This window comes from Pseudophryne corroboree, chromosome 4, assembly GCF_028390025.1.
Source record: "Pseudophryne corroboree isolate aPseCor3 chromosome 4, aPseCor3.hap2, whole genome shotgun sequence".
Lineage (NCBI taxonomy): Eukaryota > Metazoa > Chordata > Amphibia > Anura > Myobatrachidae > Pseudophryne > Pseudophryne corroboree.
In genome coordinates this window covers 267,407,171-267,423,508 of record NC_086447.1, presented here as the reverse complement: position 1 = coordinate 267,423,508, position 16,338 = coordinate 267,407,171, and the positions used below count along the sequence as shown (strand labels likewise).

At 46.9% G+C, this 16,338-nt stretch overlaps 1 long non-coding RNA gene across 1 annotated transcript; it reads left to right on the top strand.

The window, feature by feature from the left end:
* Window positions 1–9,424: 9,424 nt before the first annotated feature.
* LOC134911329 (uncharacterized) lies at window positions 9,425–15,650 on the top strand. The gene is made up of 2 exons (XR_010176485.1): window positions 9,425–9,530; window positions 15,476–15,650. It is a non-coding gene; the product is annotated as an uncharacterized LOC134911329 (long non-coding RNA).
* The last annotated feature ends 688 nt before the right edge of the window (window positions 15,651–16,338 follow it).

The window sequence follows — 16,338 nt, the reverse complement described above, 5'->3', positions numbered from 1 at the left end:
AAAAGTTTAACTAAATACTTTGTAATATAACCTCAGTTGGCAATTACAGAGGTCAAACGTTTCCTGTAGTTCTTGACCAGGTTTGCACACACTGTAGTAGGTATTTTGGCCCACTCTTCCACTCTTCTTTGGCCCACTCTTCTCTAGATCTGTCATGTTTTGGGGCTGTCGCCGGGCAACACGGACTCTCAACTTCCTCCACAGATTTTCTATTGGATTGAGGTCTGGAGACTGGATAGGCCACTCCAGTACCTTGAAATGCTTCTTAAGGAGCCACTCCTTAGTTGCCCGGGCGGGGTGTTTTGGATAATTGTCATGCTGGAAGACCCAGCCACGTTCCATCTTCAATGCTCTTAATGAGGGAAGGAGGTTTTTGCCCAAACTCTCACGATACATGGCCCCATTCATCCTCTCCTTAATACAGATCAGTCGTCCTGTCCCCTTTGCAGAAAAGCAGCACCAAAGCATGATGTTTCCACCCCCCATGCTTCACAGTGGGTATGGTGTTCTTGGGATGCCATTCATCATTCTTCCTTCTCCAAACAAGGCGAGTGGAGTTTATACCAAAAAGTTCAATTTTGCTCTCATCTGACCACATTATGTTCTCCCAATCCTCCTCTGGATCATCCAGATGGTCACTGGCAAACTTTAGACGGTCCTGGACATGTGCTGGCTTAAGCTAGGGACCTTTCGGGCGCTGTAGGATTTCAATCCATGACGACGTAGTGTGTTACTAATAGTAATCTTTGTGACTGTGGTCCCAGCTCTCTTGAGGTCATTGACCAGGTCCCCCCTTTGTAGTTCTGGGCTGATTCCTCACCATTCTCGGGATCATTGAAACCCCACAAGGTGAGATCTTGCATGGAGCCCCAGGTCGAGGGAGATTGTCAGTGATCTTGTATTTTTTCCATTTTTTAATAATTGCGCCAACAGTTGATCTCTTCTCACCAAGCTGCTTGCCTATTGCTCATCCCAGCCTTTTGCAGCTCTACATTATTGTCCCTGGTGTCCTTAGACAGCTCTCTCGTCTTGGCCATGGTGGAGAGGTAGCAGCCTGACTGTTTGAGGGTGTGGACAGGTGTCTTTATTACAGATAATCAGTTCAAACAGGTGCCATGAATACAGGTAACAAGTGGAGGATAGAAAAGCTTCTTAAAGAAGAAGTAACAGGTCTATGAGAGACAGAAATCTTGCTGCTTGGTAGGTGTCCAAATATTTATTTTCCACAAGAATATACATGTAAATTGTTTAAAAATCATACAATGTGATTTCCTGTGGGGTTTTTTTCAGATTCTCTCTCTCACAGTTGAAATGTACCTATGATGGAAATTACAGACCTCTCTCATCTTTTTAAGTGGGTCAACTTGCACAATCGGTGGCTGTCCAAATACTTTTTTGCCCCACTGTGTGTGTGTGTGTATATATGTATATATATATATATATATGTGTGTGTGTGTATAAAGTGCAAATAGCGCTAACCTTATATTCAAAAGAACTCAAGTGTGATTAATAACCATTAAAACCTCGTGGCTAAATTAAGCAAAAAAACAATCCAATTCTATACAGTGGCAGCAATCAGATTTCAAATTACCGTATATACTCGAGTATAAGCCGAGTTTTTCAGCATATTTTTTGTGCTGAAAAAGCCCCCCCCTCGGCTTATACTCGAGTGATGCTCTAGGACCCAGTGGCGTAACTAGGTGCCCGCAGCCCCTGCGATCGCTTGGTGGAGCGCAGGGCTGCGGGGCGCCCTAGCCGCCACTGATCTCTGCTGCCTGGGAAGGAGGGACACGGAGGGCACAGCATGCACCTCTCCTGTGTCCCTCCTGCGTCCCCGGCGGCAGCGGCGGGTCTATTAAATGAAGTACCTGTTCGTGAGCTCTGATTGGCTCACGACCGGCACTTCATTTAACAGACCCACCGCTGCCGCCGGAAACGCACGAGGGACACAGGAGAGGCGCGCGCTGTGCCCTCCGTGTCCCTCCTTCACAAAACAGCGGGGGATCGGGGAGGGGAAGTTCTACCTGGCACTGGGGGAGCATTTTGGCACTGGGATGTATATGTGTACCTGGCACTGGGGGTATATGTGTACCTGGCACTGGGGGGGCATGTTTGGCACTGGGGGCATGTGTGTACCTGGCACTGTGGGGGAATATCTGGCACTGGGAGCACGACCCTATCAACAAACTTGAAACCCAGCATTTCCCACCCTAGGCTTATACTCGAGTCAATTAGTTTTCCCATTTTTTTGTGGTAAAATTAGGTGCCTCTGCTTATATTCGGGTCGACTTATAATCGAGTATATAATAATGGTAGTCCAATTTCTACTAAGATTAAATATTTTTGATGGTAAATCAGCTGCACCTTCAGTGTTCAAAATCAAATCTGTTCAAAGTATCCTTAAATAGCAACCAAATATGCGTACCAGAATCAACTGGAAATAATGGCTTGTAAGAGATATCTTTAAAGCAGTTTTCTTCTCCTCAGTGTTCTCCTCCTCTTATAATCGTCAGACGTTACGTGACGTTATACGTATGTGGAGGATGGAGATAAATGTATCAATAAAGTGCACTGTTTGTAATTCAAAGTGACACTGTGCTTACATGCAAGAAGGTGCAAAAATCATGCATAAAAGTGCTGTTGTGCTATGTTCAAAAATATGGAAAAACAGGGGGGCTAGGAATGTCTCCCTACCCAGTAATGTGCTTATTTACCAAAAAAAGGGGGGTGCAGCACCGGGTATGGTTTTGTTAATGAGACTCTGAAGCAGAACTCACATTTTTCAAAGTGCAGTATTACCAGATGGAATCCATAACACCCTCCATTGGACCAGAGTATCTTAAAACCAAACGTTCCCAAGGGGGAAAAAAAACTTCTGATAGTGTAAGATCTTTTTACACATTTAATGAGACAAAAAACAAATACAGAGTGGACTCGTATAATTTGATAAAAGTATATATGCTTATCTGAATCACATGGGAGAGCGGAGAACCAGTGATTTCTCCAACGCGTTTCGTCCCTTTAAAATGCTGGGACTTCCTCAGGGGTCATGACCCCTGAGGAAGTCCCAGCATTTTAAAGGGACAAAACACTTTATCAGACATCCATGCTTCTGAAATGGAGCAGGTAAGAATTACAATTTTTATTATACAAAAGTAAAGTGTGTGAGGTGCTGGGAAGTGGGAATGAGGGAGTGGTAGGCTTAAGCTTTGCCCATGGCTGGAGAAACTTTGCAATGGACCTGAATAAGCTATATGCTCAATGTGCAGTGAGGCGACAGCAGCTGCAACAAAACCACTTTCTAATATGGAATTCAATTTCCAAGTTACTGTTTCTAGTATTTATAAAGGCCTCCGTATATGAAAGCCAGTTATTCCATATGCCATAGCTGCAAATAATTGTACACATTAGCTAAATTTTTACTTTAAGTACAACCTGTCCTACAGGGCAAGCATGTCTATTTGATGTACATTGACCCTTTCAAGTGAAAAAATGATTGTTTGGTATCAATTGTTACTTATAAAAGACACTCTCCACATGGCACATGTTAAGCAATGAGCCTATTGGAGTTACAGGTCACAATGCTTTATGATTTTTAAAACTAATCCCAGCTACAGTATTGCTCTACCCCAGGGTTAAATAGTAATCTCTGAGCTACTGACTGAAAGAAGTACAAAAATATGAGATTTCCAGGAGCCATAATACTAGCGAGACACTGCAATTGTTCTTGGCATAATGACCTTATAGGACAACGCTTTTAAAGGAAATGTTTTACCATCTGTATGCTGGATACATTTTCCATACCAATGCTCTTATTTCATGTACTGTGTATAATGTCGTTTAAATATTGGAATGCCCCAGTGATTTCTTGTATGTGTCCATTCATTCAAGAAACAATTCAGTAGGCATGAAATTCTAATCTGCAGGGAGAAGGAGGAATACCAGTTATTTTGATGTAAGGAGTGATTACAATTAAAACCATATTATTATTCACAATGAAACAGTGATTTGCTTCTCAATAATTTCTACACTTTAACCTTGAAATGTCAATTCTGGCAATGTGTAAAAAAAAAATAATTGAGAAAAGATCGCAACTGTTTTAGAGCAAATTGCTTCTAGCATGCAAAACAAAAGTCAAAGGGAGTGTCTGAGCCTTCAACTAAGTAATATATAGATATACTGTATAGATGTACATATTGTATAGAAAGAGCGAGAGAGAGAGAGAGAGAGAGAGAGAGAGAGAGAGAGATTACTGAGCAGGCACTCCCCTGCTATGAACTGAATACTGTGTTTGGTGCCCTCAAGTTACCTCTTGGCAGTAGAGTAAAAATGCATATAGCTGTGAGGCAACACTCTAAACACCTTGTAAATAATGACAAAATGCTCCACTGTAGCTTATCAATGTTTCAGAATCATTATAATTTCAGACGTTTCAGAAAGAATAATGATTCTGAAACATTGATACGCTATAGCAGGGGATCTTGTCATTATTTACAAGGCGATTTGAGTGCTGCCTCACAGCTATAAAGAGGGTGGTCTTCACTTTGCTGGCGGTTGGGCTCTTGGCGACCAGCATACTGGCGCCAGAATCCCGACCGCCAGCATACCGACAGTTCTTCTCCCTCTTGGGGGTCCACGACCCCCCTAGAGGGAGAATAGATAGTGAGGCGCGCGTAGAGCGCCACCGTGCCTGCAGTGTGGTGAGCGCAGCGAGCCCGCAGGGGGCTCATTTGCACTCGCTCAGCTGTCGGTATGCCAGCGGTTGGGATTCCGGTGCCGGTATGCTGGTCGCCGGAAGCCCGACCGCCGGCATAACATACTACACCCCTATAAATATATAGATAGATAGATAGATAGAACCACAATGCCAGACCGCGCCTGTATGCAGCGGCTGCATTCAGGTGGTTTGCGCACGCACACTGGCTGCAGTGCGTGTGCGTGACCTTACACATTGCTGCTGCATCCAGGGAGGATGCTGACACAGTGTGATTGACAGCTGTGGGCATTTGTGGGGCGGCGATGCGGCATTGGGGGGAGGGGGGTGCGCATTCCAGGAGTGTTTTTTACATCACAGCCTCAACCTTAGTTCGATGCGTCCACAATCTAATTATGCACGCATCGGGAGACAGCCTGTCACAAATGCGAATGCAGCAATCTGTGTCCATATCTGCATCAGGTCCCAAGTCCAGTATAAAGCACGGCACTACAGTAATTTTGATTTAAGAAAAGCTTTTATATAATGAGCATACGTGCTAAACTCATTATGCATCCTAATCCTCATAGTCGTCAATATTACATTCAAAAGCTAACAATCATTGAAAGTGAAAAGAGTGTGTAACCCATCACCCGGAAGTCACAATCCTGGTGACGTCATCACAATGCTGTCAGCGGTTGCCATGGCAATCGGGAATGCTGCCTCCTGCTCCTAGCTAAGCAGGAGGAACCATTCCCAGTTGCACTAGCAACTATGGGCATCATTGTGCTGACTTACTGGGAACGCAACTTCCGGGTGACAGGCACACACCTCTCTCCTCCGGCACTGGTGTATATAAGGTCATGTTAACCAGTCACCCATGGTTTTAACCGGTTAAGGTGACAAACTATGTCTGTTTGTAGCCTACCTGAGTACCGTACTTGACAACTTACTGGTCCTACACCTCTATTACCCCATAAGGGCCTTGCCCATGTGCACACAATTCACCCTCAGGTGGGTAATTGCACAAGCAGCTTATCAACTGAATATAGGGTGTGCATGTGGAGGCTCAAGTACTGTAACTCCTCTTTTGCTATCCCTGTCTCACTAAAGGACTTGGTATTATAGGAAGAGATACCCGTGAATGTCGGTAATCGGATTTAGGAACTGTCGGTTGGCAGACTATGCACGCTTTGCAGTATCTCTTGACAGCCATGTGAATGCCCAGCCAGTAAAACCACTGGAGCACCCATTTGAGAGTCTTCTCCTCTCTCAAATGCCCTCTGTTAGAGTATATATGGGCCACTGTCAACACAATGTAACATGTACCTGTGGCACCAAGAGCTGCTTAACTATCTTCTCTTGTACCACTGCTACTCTATATAACAGGTCCCTTTCCATTACAAATGATGGTTGCCTCTTAGCTGGTACTCTCAGCCGCCCGTACTCCATTCACTCTCACAACATATCTGTAAGCATTCCCCAATGCACTGAATACAGGAGACTATTCATCTTCACTAGCTGGCAAGGTCTCTATTTCCTTCCAGTCTTCTCTGACCAGGCCTTCTTCCTCCCATCGTTTGGAACGCAACAATGGTCTGATTGCTGCCAATGCCTTTCACCCAGGCTCTAGATATTGCTGCTTTCTGACTTCTCACTCTGGTACCGGGGTGTGAGTGACAGAATCATGGAGGGTTGGACATACGGCTGGTAATTCAGTTGACGGCATATCCGGACCAATCTAATTGAGTAGAATTTCCCGGGTCAGGGAAAGTCTTGCCCCAGAATAAAGGGGGTATGACAGCTTTGGAGCTATTGCTGTAACTACTTGCACGGTTTGTTCCCTCTCTGTATCAGGAAGACAAACATGGTCATACTCCTCAGTGTACCTGTTGACATATAGAACTTTTACTGGTGGCAGCCTCACTGTTAGGTCTTCCGGAACTATAGTGCTGGATACAGTGGTGACTTCACTGCCTGAATCCATCACCGTCCACACAGCCTTTTGCCCATCAAAACAGACACCTGGAACAGCTGTGTGCTACCCATGGATGAAGATATGATCACACAGAGAACATGGGCCTAGTTGCCCCACCGAACCATCCTTCAGTTCCTGGCCCTTTGGACAATTCCTCCAACAGTGCCCAAGATCACCACACTCACAGCACACTTCTGGGGTCACCTTGCAGTCTGTGCCAACACTTATCGCAGGTTTTGGTCTAATGACTGGCTTGACAACTTTTCCCTCTGTCTGAGCCAGGGCCGTCTTTTCGTATGGGCTCAATGGGCTCTTGCCCAAGGGCCCCAGGAGTATAAGGGCCCTAAGCTGATAGCTGAGGGTCCCCTCTTTCCAGGGGTATCTGATTTTTGAAATTTCGCCCTGTGGAACCGGAGATATCTGACTTGAAAGCAGTGGTCCCCAACCAAGCCTGTTAATTGTTCTTCCCAGCCTGATATCTAGGATTTTGTCTGACTTAAAGTATTTCTGAGGGTATAAGCCAAAAGCTGTGACTCTCCCCTTTTAGTGGACACTGGCAGTTTGTCTCTACTATGCCCAGAACCAGAGATATCAGCCTTCAAGCAACTGGTCCCTGCTCCAGCTCCACACGCCTAATATGTAGTTTTAGATTTTCATTGGTGAATTGCTTTGGCTCCTGAACTCTGATCCCCAAGTCCCCAGAACCATCTGAAAGGTGGGACTCTCTAGTTTTTTATCCCATTCAAAGCTAAGAAATATATTTTCAGGAACCTGAGATGTCTGCAGTCAAGCAAGCTACTCTCCCACCGGATAATTATAAATATTAAGCCCACTCCATTATCCACCCCTCCCCAACGTATTAAACACCCCATACCACCCTGGAATCATGTACCAGGGCTTCTTAATTCAGCCCAATGCCCCCTTCTACAGTTTATCTCCATCTGTGCAGTAAAAGAGTAATTAGCATAAATTACTGTTCCAGGTTCTACACGCTGAGCGGAAGATAGTACACCCTTTACCGCCCGCGGGACATCAAAACTACGCTGATAGCACCCCCCACCCCTTCCGCTGGAGGATGGGTAGGGGGCCCAGTGCATTGGAGGTCATTCCGAGTCGTTCACTCTGAAAATTTCTTCGCATCGCAGCGTTTTTCCGCTTAGTGCGCATGCGCAATGTCCGCACTGCGACTGCGCCAAGTAAATTTGCTATGAAGGTAGGATTTTTACTCACGTCTTTTTCTTCGCTCAGGCGATCGTAATGTGATTGACAGGAAATGGGTGTTTCTGGGCGGAAACAGGCCGTTTTATGGGCGTGTGGGAAAAAACGCTACCGTTTCCGGAAAAAACGCAGGAGTGGCTGGAGAAACGGAGGAGTGTCTGGGCGAAGGCTGGGTGTGTTTGTGACGTCAAACCAGGAACGACAAGCACTGAACTGATCGCAGATGCCGAGTAAGTCTGAAGCTACTCAGAAACTGCTACGAGGTGTGTAATCGCAATATTGCGAATACGTCGTTCGCAATTTTAAGATGCTAAGATTCACTCCCAGTAGGCGGCGGCTTAGCGTGAGCAACTCTGCTAAAATCGCCTTGCGAGCGAACAACTCGGAATGACCTCCATTGTTGTGCCCAGGGGCCTACACTGCTGTTAAGACAGCCCTGGTCTGAGCAACATTTCCCAGAGCATAATATTGGTCAACAGCTATAGCAAGCTCTGATACACGCTATTGGAGCTGACTGAGCTCTGGTCACAACATCCTGTTGCGTTCCACCTGGGCCTCAGTCCTGGCCAGTATTGAGGCTTTTAGCTGCTGATAATTGGCCACCTGGGCTTCGGGCATATCCAAATAGGCCCACTGTGCTTTGCCCATCACACAAGGAGACAATTTTTCCACACAATCCTTTAGTGGCCACTTAAGCCGAGTTGCTGTCAACAAACACACCTCAACATCATCTGAAGGTGTCATCTTCTGTACCAAGGCAATTCACCCAGTTGGAGCTGACTTAGCTCTGTCCGCAACAACTTGTTGATTTCCACCTGGGCCTCCACCATTGCTGTGAAAATCCAGAAGATTCCCTTCATTTTACTATCTGAGGATATGGCGTAAGAAACTTTGGCCTAGCTTAACACACCCTGATAAGCCACTTTAATAAGATTTACCTTGGCTACAGACAGACACAGCTTTTGCCTAGCACAGGTAACTGCACACACCCAAAATTAATAAGACAGGGAGATTTCTTCCAATAACGCTTTCTCTCTGCATCAAATACAACTATCTTTGTTTTTTTCCCAGAACCAGGCTCGGACTGTTGTGCTGGAGTTACTGGTGGACCACGGTGATTTATAGCCATGCCCTCTTCTGCATGGGGGCAGGGCCTAACACATATCATTAGGCCACCACAGGCACTATGGTAACTGCAGCTGCTTTGCGTGGCCGGGCAGTGATCAGCTGTTGACTGACCAGTTGGCTGTAGGCTGCAGGTAGCTGGCTGTGGGGAGCGGGCCTCCAGTGTCAGCTGATGTTATAGGGGAGGAGTTTAGCCAGGCTATGGTCTCTCCAGTCTTTCCGGGCAGACAGGCTCTGCAGCTCACAGACTAGGCTGGCAGCATGGCGGTGGGGCAGTTGGGGGAGGTTGACAGCTGCTTTTATGTATTTGTGTTTTGAGTCAGTGTGTGTAATAAGCAGCAGAGGCAGCAGCAGATTTTTGCAATTATGCGGGGGGGGGGGGGGGGGGGGGGGGTGTACAGTAACCTAGCCACAGGCAAGGATATATACACACTCACAGACACTAAGGAGCCTGGAAATCTACCAGGGGTGGATCCATGGAGACCCAGCAGACTGAATGGCCTTAAGTCAAAAAAGGTTGGTAGTTGTTGGAATAAATAATAGAGGTACTGTAATTACCCACTGCCTCTCCCCAACATCACCAACTGTATGTTACCCACTGCCTATCCTCAGTGTCACCCACTGCATGTCACTCACTGCCTCTTCCCAGTGTCACCCACTGTCTGTCATCCACTGCCTCTCCCCAGTGTCATCCACTGCATGTCACCCACTGCTACACCCCAGTGTTACCTACTCCCTGTCACCCATTGCCTCTCTCCAGTGTCACCCACTGCCTATCATCCACTGCTTCTCCCCAGTGTCACCCACTGCCTCTCCCCAGTGTCACCCACTACCTCTCGCTAGTGTTGCCTACTGCCTGTCACCCACTGCCTCTCCCAAGTGTTACCCACTGTCTGTCACCCACTGCCTTTCCCCAGGGTCACCCACTCCTGCCCAGTGACACTCACTGCCTGTCACCCACTGCCTCTCCCCAGTGTGACCTACTGTTTGTCACCCACTGCTTCTCCCCAGTGTCACCTACTGCCTCTCCCCAGCATCACCCACAGCCTTTCCTCAGCATTACCCATTTCCTCTCCCCAGCATCACCCCCCACCTCTCCCCAGCATCACCCATTGCCTCTCCCCAGCATCACCCACTGCCTCTGCCCAGTGTCACCTACTGCTTCTCCCCAGTATCACACACTGCCTCTCCCCAGTGTCACCCACTACCTCTCCCTAGTGTCACCTATTGCCTGTCACCCACTGACTCTCCACAGTGTTACCCACTGCCTGTCACACACTGACTCTCCCCAGTGTCACCTACTGTCTGTCACCCACTGCTTCTCCCCAGTGTCACCCACTGCCTTTCCCCATTATTATCCACTGCCTTTCCCCAGTGTCACCCACCACCTCTCCCCAGCATCACCCACTGCCTCTCCCCAGCATCATCCACTGCCTCTCCCCAGCGTCATCCAATGCCGATCACCCACTGCTTTTTCCCAGCATCATCCACTGCCTGTCCTCAGTGTCACCCAATGCCTATAACCAGTGTCACCTACTGCCTATCACCCACTGCCTTTCCCCAGGATCACCTACTGCCCCTCCCCAGCATCACCCACCGGCTCTCCCCAGCATCACCCACTGCCTCTCCCCAGCATCACCCAATGTCTCTCCCAGGATCACCCACTGCCTGTCACACACTGCCTCTTCCCAGCATCACCCACTGTCTCTCCCAGGATCACCCACTGTTTGTCGCCCACTGCCTCTCCCAAGTGTCACTCACTGCCTGTCACCCACTGCATCTCCCGAGTCCCGAGTGTCACCCACAGCATCTCCCCAGCATCACCCACAGCCTATCCACAGAGTCACTTAGCACATATAAATATGACAGCGCTGACTGGAGATATGTATAAAAATACTTTTACTCATTATGCATTAACTATGCATTACATACATTACTATACATGGGAAGATGTCAGCTAAAGACATGTGGACAGTAATACAGGCAGCATAATAAGGTCTCATGAGGAGAATAAATTTAAGACCAGATTTATCAAGCCTTGGAATGTGATAAATTGCATGGTGATAAAGCTGAATAGGAAAAACAAGAAGAAGACGACACTTTTGGGCGCACTCTTGAATGAAAAAATATTGAGAAAATACAGATAAAATTTAACTTTTGTTATTAATAATGGCCCTCATTCTGAGTTGATCGCTTGCTAGCTGCTTTTAGCAGCAGTGCACACGCTAGGCCGCCGCCCTCTGGGAGTGTATCATAGCTTAGCAGAAGTGCAAATGAAAGATTAGCAGAACTGCTCGAAAATCTTTTCCTGCAGTTTCAGAATAGCTCCAGACCTACTCCTAGATTGCGATCACCTCTGTCCGTTTAGTTCCTGCTTTGACGTAACAAACACGCCCTGCGTTTGGCCAGCCACTCCCCCGTTTCCCCAGCCAATCCTGCGTTTTAGCCTGACACGCCTGCGTTTTTTAGCACACTCCCGGAAAGCGGTCAGTTTCCGCCCAGAAACACCCACTTCCTGTCAATCACTCACCGATCATCAGAGCGACTGAAAAGCGTTGCTCGGCCCTGTGTAAATTTGCTTAGTTTTGTGTGAAATTACTTTGCGCATGCGCCCTGCGGCCCATACACATGCGCAGAACAGCCATTTTTTATCCTGATCGCTATGCTGCGAAAAACGGCAGCGAGCGATCAACTCGGAATGACCGCCTATGTGCAGATATACCCTAGGAAAAATGTATACCTGGAAGTGGTATCAATATAACTACAAATTGTTCACAAAAATTGGTAAAAATATATAGCAGAGCCAGCGTGAAAATGATAAATTCTTATAATCGACAATGACATGTATAATAGTATAAAAATTTATCGGACGATAAATATCATGCCAAACTCTAGGCCCAGTCCGTCTCCTGGTCAACTACACGTTTATTGTCAAATTACACCAGATGTATCTACTAATGGCTGGATGACATGTTGATAGATTCAATGGATTCCAAAGTAGAAAAATTTGGAGCAAGCAGCAAATTTGTTAGAAGCTGGGCAAAACCATGTGAGTAAATACTGGATGCTTTATTTTTACACTGTATTTTAGATTTCAGTTTGAACACACCCCACCCAAATCTACTCCCTCTGCAAATGTTATATCGGCGCCCCCCCCTGCAGTGCACGTGGTTTTGCCCCACTGCTAACAAATTTGCTGCTATGATCAGGTCTGAATTACCCCATTGTCAGGAAGAAAGTTACAGAGGGTGGATCTGCTGTTAGTGTTAGGAACAGAGGGCTTGGTTAGTACCTGGATGGGAGACCTGGGGATATACTGTATTTACAAAGATTTGTGTTTTGGCCGTTTTGAAGGGTGTTTGAACTCGAATGGTATCGGGTGCATTTTACTGCAACTTTTTGAATCCTGATACGATCATTCACTAAGCTGCCGAGTTTTGCACAATCGTTTTTTCCGATGTCGATGTGCTTCGTAATATCAGGCAGTGTTTTACGGGAGTGATGAGTAAAACATTGCCTGACAAAACACAAGGAATCCCAGCCGGATCTGTGAGATCCGTGCAGGGCTTCATTGTGTACCTTAAAAAATTTTTTAAAGTATTTAATAATCTGGAAAAAATTGCGTGGGGTTCCCCCTCCTAAGCATAACAGCCTCGGGCTCTTTGAGTCGGTCCTGGTTGAAAAAATATGGGGAAAAAATTGACAGGGGTTCCCCCATATTTGATCAACCAGCACCGGGCTCTGCGCCTGGTCCTAGTGCAAAAAATACGGGGGACAAAGAGTAGGGGTCCCCCATATTTTTTGAACCAGCACCGGGGTCCACTAGTCAGAGAGATAATGCCACAGCCGGGGGACACTTTTATATAGGTCCCTGCGGCCCTGGCATTAAATCACTAACTAGTCACCTCTGGCCGGGGTACCCTGGAGGAGTGGGGACCCCTTAAATCAAGGGGTCCCCCCCTCCAGCCACCCAAGGGCCAGGGGTGAAGCCCGAGGCTGTCCCCCCATCCATGGGCAGCGGATTGGGGGCTGATAGCCAAGTGTAAAAAAAAAGAATATTGTTTTTTGCACAAGAACTACAAGTCCCTGCAAGCCTCTCCCACAAGCTGGTACTTGGAGAACCACAAGTACCAGCATGCGGGGGTTAAACGGGCCCACTGGTACCTATAGTTCTTCTGCAAAAAAATACCCAAATAAAAACAGGACACACACACCTTGAAAGTACAACTTTATTACATACATTCCGACACACATATACTTACCTATGTTCACATGCCGACTCGGCCCACGTCTCAACGGCGATTCCAGGGTACCTGAAAATAAAATTATACTCAGCTAAATCCTGTGTGTCGTGTCCTTTTGTAATAATCCACGTACTTGGCAAAACAAAAAAACGGAAACCCGACCACGCACTGAAAGGGGTCCCATGTTTACACATGGGACCCCTTTCCCCGACTGCCAGGACCCCCCCCTGACTCCTGTCAAAGAGGGTCCCTTCTGCCAATCAGGGAGCGCCACGTCGTGGCACTCTCCTGATTGGCTGTGTGCTCCTGTAGTGTCTGTCAGGCAGCACACGGCAGAGATACAATGTAGCGCCTATGCGCTCCATTGTAGCCAATGGTGGGAACTTTGCGGTCACAAAGAACCGCAAAGTTCCCACCATTGGCTACAATGGAGCGCATAGGCGCTACATTGTATCACTGCCGTGTGCTGCCTGACAGACACTACAGGAGCACACAGCCAATCAGGAGGGTGCTACGACGTGGCGCTCCCTGATTGGCAGAAGGGACCCTCTTTGACAGGAGTCAGGGGGGGTCCTGGCAGTTGGGGAAAGGGGTCCCATGTGTAAACATGGGGCCCCTTTCAGTGCGTGGTCGGGTTTCCGTTTTTTTTGTTTTGCCAAGTACGTGGATTATACAAAGAATACAAGATTCCCTGAATTATGTGAGTATAATTTTATTCACAGGTACCCCAAGGATTCTACATGGAGAAGAGGACTGAGCCTCGTAGGAACATAGATAAGTATGTATGTATGGAGGTGTGCATGTATGTAATAAACTTATACTTTCACGGTGTGTGCGTCCTGTTTTTTTCGGGTATTTTTTAGTAGTAGTACTACAGGTACCAGCAGGCCCGATTTTGCACCGCATGCTGGTACTTGTGGTTCTCCAAGTACCAGCTTGCGGGGGAGGCTTGCTGGGACTTGTAGTACTGCTACTAAAAACAATATTCACATTTTTTTCAAAAGGCTATCAGCCCCCCATCCGCCGCCCTTGGATGGGGGGGACAGCCTCGGGCTTCACCCCTGGCCCTTGGGTGGCTGGAGGGGGGACCCCTTGATTTAAGGGGTTCCCACTCCTCCAGGGTACCCCGGCCAGGGGTGACTAGTTGGGTATGTAATGCCAGGGCCGCAGGGACCAGTATAAAAGTGTCCCCCGGCTGTGGCATTATGTACCTGGCTAGTGGAGCCCGGTGCTGGTTTCAAAAATACGGGGGACCCCTACGCTTTTTGTCCCCCGTATTTTTGGAACCTGGACCAGGCACAGAGCCCGGTGCTGGTTGAAGAAATATGGGGGAACCCCTGTCATTTTCCCCCCCATATTTTTTCAACCAGGACCGGCTCAAAGAACCCGAGGCTGGTTATGCTTAGGAGGGGGGACCCCAAGCAATTTTTTTTTCTGTTTTTACACTAAACAGACCCTTTCCCATAGATAACCATGCACAGATCTCACTGATCCGTGCATGGTTATCCAAACTCGACTGGAAAAAGCAGGTCTATTTTTTTGCTACTTTTTTTAACGATTCGAAAAAAAACAGCCCCGCACTTGAGCACTCAGAAACTAACACCCAAATACGAATGAATAGTGAATGGCCGTATTGTATGAAATAACAGCCGCATTTGACCGATGGTCTATTCATTCGTATTTCTGAACTTTGCAAATCAAACCATTACGAATAGTCCAAACACTGCCGAGATTGGTGCTTAGTGAATTCCCGGATTGGGACTTAGAAAAAAAAAACACAAATCGGACAAACTCGAATTCTTAGTAAATATTGGCCCAAGTGTTGTAGAAATCAGGGCGGCATCGGACTCTGGGCCTAGTTCAGACCTGATTGCATGTGGAATGGGAGGTGATGCTGCATGCTGCCTGCATAAACTTTCAGTCTCTGGGTGACGATATTGGGAAGCTCATTTACTGCAGAGTGTCATTGAGGATGCTAACAGCTGCCTGAACTCTTATCTGACCTGCCTCTGGTTTAACCACTGTGTTTTGACTAGGAGATCCGTTCTGCAGATGTGCATAATAAATAATTATTTAAATACTTTAAAAATATTTAAATTTTTTCTTTTAAAACAACTATATATGAATGGGTTTGAAGGTAAAAATTGTCACTTAAGTTATCTTCCCTAGTTCTCACCACATGCTTTTTTTCACTCCTTCCCTCTTTTTCTCTGACAGGACAAATCACCCTGAGCTGTATCACTCCGCCCACTTTCTGCTGCTGTGAAAGCTGGGTGCCTGGGCACCGTAGAACCTCTCCTTTTTTATGGGCTCTAGTAATCCCCAATTAGAGCTATGCCTCCACAGTTACAATAGTATATCTGTAATATTAAACATGATTACATCTACAGTATTCAATTACATTTTAAGAAATTCTTACATCTAAAATGAAAATACATACATAAAGAGAGTTATGGCAGACTTACCATTGTTAACTCTCTTTCTGAGAAGTTAATTGGGTTCCACAGGGAAACATTGGGGGTGTAGAGTGGTTCTTGATCCAGAGGCACCAACAGGCTAAAGCTTTAGGCTGTCCCAGGATGCATTGGGTCCTCCTCTATAACCCCACCTCCAAGCACTGTGAGCTCAGTTTCGTTAACCAGTCCAATGCAGGAGCAGGTAAGAGAGAAGGCAGATGTTAGTCACATAGAACCACATTCTCACGACAGGAGAAGGGACCAGCAGCTAATGCCATACAAACCCATAGAAGCTAGGTGCATAAGGGTGGATGCCCTGTGGAACCTAATGTACCTCGCAGAAAGAGAGTTAACAATGGTACGTCTACCATAACTCTCCTTTTCTGCAGCAGGTTACATTGGTTTTCACAGGGAAACATCGGGGATGTTCTAAAGCAGTTCCTCAAGGGAGGGGACACACCTTAGTGGGTATGAGAACCCGGCGTCCAAAGGAAGCACCCTGGGAGGCGAAAGTACAGTATCAAAGGCATAGAACCTAATAAACATGTCCACAGAGAACCATGTAGCCGCCTTGCACAATTGTTCTGCAGACGTGCCATGACAGGCCATCCAAAAAGGTCCAAC